Below are 6,000 nucleotides of genomic sequence, written 5' to 3' on the forward strand. Positions count from 1 at the left end.
GGAAGCGGAGGCGAGGATTAAGTAATTATCCCTGGCGTTTAATTTGTGCTGGCCCTGGAGCACCGTGCTCGGCGGTGGTGACCGGTGGTTCTCCAAGGGAGGAGTAAGAAAGGGGCAGGGCGCTAATACGGACCTGTGTGGTCCTGAGACCTCCTGGTCCATGGCACTTGCCAGCAGTGGGTCGTGGAGATGCTCTGCTCACCAAGGAGGTCTGGTGGTGTTACCTGGGCGTCCTGGCCTTTGGAGACAGGGACCATCCTGGCACCCTGAGCACCCGCCGCCAGCAGGTCAGGTCCGTGCTCGGGGCCCCCGAGGTCTCTGTGAGCAGCAGAAATCCCACCGCCCCGCGCACGGGACTGCTCCCTCTGCTCCTGCGACGGCGAACGGCTCTGGCAGGCTGCACTAGTGGTACCCCGTGGTGTCCCGGACAGGGCCAAAAAGCTTTGTCCTGTGGGGCAGATCACCCAGGGCTTCTGCGTGCCAGGGGAGTTGGGTCAAAGTCGTGTTGGTAGCAATGTGTTCAGGCTCGTTGCACGTTTCAGTGCCTCCCTCGCTGTCTTCAGCTAGTAAGAGGCAGAAAGGAGCCAACGCAGCGTTAGGCGGGAGCTGCGAGCGCTGAACATCCCCACGAACGCTGAGGCTGAGGTGTCCCCCCTTGCTTGCTCAACACGTGGTTCATCTCAGCAATACCAGCCGTGCTTCCTTACCTTGTTGGAAGCCATGCTGTGATGCTTGGGCAGTTGAAGGCCAATGCACTTGTTTCAAGGCTGTTTTAACTTAATTCTGGAACAGGTGGTACAGGAGTCACGTTTGACTTCATTGCTCATCCTTCACTACCCTACACGTTGACTGCAATACTAAGATCAGCCCTAGATCTGCACTGTCTAATTAATATATGACTCTGCATAAACCTATAGGGCGTTAGGCATCGATTTCTTCCAAATAAGCACCTAGAAGTTTATCATCTTGTTTCGTAAGTAATTACCCTTGACATATATATGGCTATAGTCTCTGGAAGTGTGGTGCACAAAAATTGCCATCTGTATTAGTGAGGAATGAGAGGCACAGGGCCAAGTCCTCCACCAGCGCCGCTCCGGCGGCCGGCGTTGGGCAAGCCCAGGGCGCTGGTAAGTCCAGGGACAGATAGACGACGCCCGTGGTCTCTGCACTCAAAGTCTCTCTCAAGACCTTTCTGCAGCTGTCTCGTCACCTTCTCCTTCTCCTTCCCGCTAATTTTATTTCATCATCCAGGTATCTGTTTCACTTTAATTGGTGTGTTTCATTTATTTATCTGGATATTTTCATATCAGCCAATCCTTCCCTGTTAGTGTGTCAGGATGCTTTGAAGGACAACGCTTCACGTAATCCCCAAATTAAGGCTCTTACAGCATTAAAGTCCATTAATCAGCATGTTCTAGCAAACAGCCATTTTAGAGGTGTTTATTATCCTGGGAAGGCTCAGCTAAACAGTATCATTAATTAGCGATCTGAAAAGCTATTAGTACGTAATGGCCGTGAGAAATCAAAATGGCAGGTAGCGATAAGATGGCTGAGGAGCATCTTCCTTCGCTCGGTCCCCTCCGAGCGGGCGGCTGCAGGCTGCTGCGCGGGGCTGCGTTCGTTTAGTGCAGCTGCTTCAGAGGTCGTGGGGGGAAACCCTCCTTTTTGATAGGTGGGAACCACTTTATTTGGTGCTGCGTAAACATGCGGGAAGAGCAAGTTCCAGGATGAAATGGCTTGTGCTCGGGGTGGGAGAGATTGGGGCTGAAACAGAAATGTGAGCGAGCTGCCAAAATTGCGCGGCACATCCATCCCGGAGCCGAGAGGAGGTTGGGTCCTGTCTGAGCCTTCCTCCCCGGAGCACAGGGCAGCTGCTGAGCAGACCTGGGAAACCTTCTCATGATTCAGCTGCACGGAAACTCTGCACCGTGTTTATCCTGTTGCCAAAAAAAAGGATGTTTGTAAAGATACCTAAATATACACAAATGCAAATGCCTGACTTGTGCTTGAACCTGAAAGACAACCTTTCATTTCAGCGGTTGTATTGCAGGACCCTCGGCTTTCAATGCCATCAGGTGGATAGAGACGTCGCTAAACGGAGCAGTACGAAATGGTAGACTGGGAGTTTGAATTTCAAAATGAGGTCTGTTTGCTGCTCCTTTTCTCCTAAATGCAGATTGACCTTCAGAAAATTGGTACTCTAGACTTTCAGTTTTGTACTGGCACATTTTTTCCTATACCACAGAAGTACCTAGGATGTAACTGAGCAATTCTCTTGAGAAACAAGGTGAATATTTTCCCGGACTTTGCCTGGTGCTGGATCCGGCCCTTGCTTCCCCAAGCGAAGCACAAATATCCGTACCTCCTCCAGACCGACATGAGAATTTCGTGGGATACGGTCCATAGGTGAAGGTCGGTTGCTTCTTAAGATACCCTGCTGCATGCAGAAATCCACAAATCTTTATTAAGACCTGTCCTCTCCAGCTGTGTGTCTATATCTGCCTTTGTTTTTTAGGTAATTTGTGCTGTATACTTTCACCAAATGATCGCTTTTATTGTATGCGGTTCCTTCTGTTGGGCACTTCTCTGTTGACTGTGATTACTACCATATCAACTGGAAATGCTCCTTTACTGTGTAATTAACTTTATCTGCTTTGCTGCAATGACTCTCCCTGGTAATTACACACACTTCAGCTCTTTCACTGAATTTCTAAGACTTTAAGAAGTGCTGATTACTCTTGCCCAGTCTCTGTCCAAACTGGAGGGTTTTCACATGTCTACAATTATATCTTTTTCCTTGCAGCGGCCCCGCTGTAATCTGGATATTGATTATACTACGTATAATGTGATCTTTAAATAAACCATCTGTTTGGAATTCATTGGGTTTTACATGTGCTGGTAGCAGAAGGCTAATTTATATCCTTAGGTTGTTGAATGGTTGGTGTTATAGTTAGGCCTTTTTACTGAGATAATTTGCAATGGAGAACAAGGATTTTGAGATCTTCCTGTATTTCCGTTCTCTTGGGGTTACTCAGTTTTCCTCCCATTTAGCTCAGTCTTATGGGCCTTTTTCTGTGGTGTGTTACTGACTTTTGTACTCTGATGCTTTTTTTAGAGTGTGGATTTCTAAGGAAAGAGTCTGATGGTTGTACTCTCTGCCCGTCACCCTGTGTTTCTGTCCTCTAATGCGTTTTGTGGTCAACCTGAAGCAAACCTGTGAGACATAAAGAGTCCTCAGCAATGTGGCATTCCTTAAAGTTAAGATCAGGTAGGGCAGATCAGCCTGGAGAAGGATCGGCAGTCCTGGTCCCCCCGTGCCGTCCCGCCGCCCCGCGCAGGTGTCCTGGCCCCAGCGCCCCGTGCTTACGCCCTTTGCCTGGCCAGCGCTCGGGGAACACGGGCAGGAGCTAGATTTGCTGCGTGGCCGTCGGAGGGTGTGCGGAGAAAATGGAAATATTGCGGGTGGCGATGAGGAGCGTAGGGAGGAAGAGCTGGGAGGTGGCGGTGATGGCGATGGGGAGAGGAGGTGCCAGGTCCGCGGGAAACCGGCCGTCGTTTGTGGCTGCTCACAGAACAGCAGCTGCTGCTGCAATTACAAATATTGATATATTTTGCCAGGTATTTTGCGCAGCTTCTTTCCAAACACACGGCCTCATCTTTTTTTTCACTCTTTGTAAGGACAAGTCGTTCTCACGCTGTGCAAAGAAAAGCACTCGGCAGAGAAGCGTTACATAAGGTCTGGTCAGATCTTTTAGCAGATCAGGCCAACGTGCAATGATCAAGGGAAGCGGTGTTTGATGAAAACACCACTGTGATATTTTAAAATCATGTTGTCTTTTAAAATAAATGCAATGGTGGAGTGGACGCAGCCTGAACATGCTGCTAAATTCACAGGGCAAGATGCTTCCCTAAACCATAAGGAAATTTATCCCAGGTCATTGCTGGAGACTGTGTACCTGGAGCACGTCTACCAAACACCTGTTGATTTGGGTATCAAATTAGCTGTATATGTTCCTCTTGCTTCCTTGTCCTGCATGTGCTATGGAATAAATCCCAGAATGAGGGTAATTCTGGGATGTGCACTCACAGTGAGCTATATCAGCGTGATGCTCAGCGCTGTGATGCATTGCCCCATCACTGGTCACCCTAAGTGTTGCTCTTCCACAAATAGGTAGGTTACCAGCATGAGAAACTTCAGTTTGGGTGAAAATAGCTGGATAATTACTTTAGGGTTTTTAATGTTTTTTTCTTAATAAAGGTTCAGAAAATTCCAACCCTCTGGAACTGAGAGCGCGTGGTTGCGCGCAACGTCTGAGTGTGTTCCCCAGATCCGTGGAAATTCTGCTTTACCGTTAAACCGAGATGTCTGACTGAGCGGGTTTGGGTTACTGGCAGCTCAGATGCCCAAGTACCTCCCATATCTTTATTTATCTCTGCATTGTGACGAGTAAATGAACACAGAAATCTGTGTTTTCCAAGGAAAGACTCAGCCAGTTGGCTTAATCTAGTTTTAAGCAGCAAGACTTCAGCAAACAGGCGCTTTCCAGTTTCTCCGTTTTCCTTGGGCAGGATTGTGCCCCGCTGCGGGGGCATCGATCCCTCCCACCTGCTGCTGGGGCTGGAAGCTCCAGCCCTGCAGGGCCCCAATTCCTGAGGATGGTTTGTCTTTGGTTTAACCCATGCTCTTCTTTTCTCTTAGAAGAAGCTGTAACTGACCCAAAACTTCTAGTCTGGAAGACTAATCCTGCTTTCCTTGGAAAGAAAGAGCCTCCAGGCTGCAAAGGTGAAGAAAACTCCCCAGATGATGGGCATCATGTCTCGAGATCAGCTAGGAAATCTTCAAGGTCAGAGAGAAGGGACTTAAGAAAGGAAAGCAAGGCTTCGCCCTCTATGAAATGCTAATATTGTTGGTGGTACTGTAGCAAGGTCAGTGACTTGTGGTTGTGTATTTAATCTAACTCAGCTGCATTCTGACATCACTGTGTAAAAAATGTGTAATCAGTTCCTTTTGGTGTCTTTCTATGTTTTAACTGCTCTGAAGCAAAGAAACCTCTGCCCGGATGATATTTCGTGATTACCTGCTCAGTGCCCCACGAGCCCTTGCTCGGCTGCAGAATTCCGCCTTTTCTGTGCGTGGTGGTTATCCACCCGTTTCCATGGCGCAGTGCTCTGCAATTTGGGACTGCGTTTAGCTCCCGCGTAGCGACTGATTAGAATGGCCTGTTAGGTGTTGTTATTTTTCCTCTCTCCGCCGACTTTCCCCTCCGCACCCCTTGCTCTCCGTACCTTTCCTTTCCCCATGCGTTCTTCGCACGGAGCAGCGGCCTCTCACCCTCTCGCCTGATAAACGAATAGATGGGTCTCGCTGCCGCCTCCTTTCGGTGCAGAGCTTGAACTTCTGCCGTCACGTTGGATGCTCTATTTCACATGGCGCAAATGAGACCGACTTCGAAAATCCTCTGTGCGATTCACGTGGAGCTGGTGCGAACCCGGAGCGCTCCTCAGCCACCCTCCTTTGAGTCAGTCTCTTTCCATCACGCCCACCGAGACGGCCGGTTTGGCAGCCGCTGGCTCGTGGACAGCCTTCTCCCTCCCAGGATTATTCCCTTTTATTCGTTGTTTATTCCAATTTGGCATAAAAAATGCAAGTGGATTAGCCTGGCGGCTGTTCAGCAGTGATATACGTAGTGATGTAAGACATACTGTGCTGCTTCTTACACCTTCCAGTTAACGTTTTTCCACGCTACAATTCAATTCTTTCCTCTCCAAATGCATAAATTGCCCCTAAACATTGTCCCAGTATGAAGCGCAGTATGTTACCTCCGCGGCATTTGCGTTTTCCTCCATTTTTCTCCGTTCTCCTCTGCGCTGAATCCCGCGCTGTTGTTTCCAGGGCTGTCCCCCTCAGGCTGGGAGCCCTCCACGAGGCTGTACCTGCTGCTTTGCGTTCTGGGCTGTCACCCCATAGCGTTTCCACCAGTGCATTAGCCCACGGGCAAT

This window comes from Apteryx mantelli, chromosome 12, assembly GCF_036417845.1.
Source record: "Apteryx mantelli isolate bAptMan1 chromosome 12, bAptMan1.hap1, whole genome shotgun sequence".
NCBI classification, from domain to species: Eukaryota; Metazoa; Chordata; class Aves; order Apterygiformes; family Apterygidae; genus Apteryx; species Apteryx mantelli.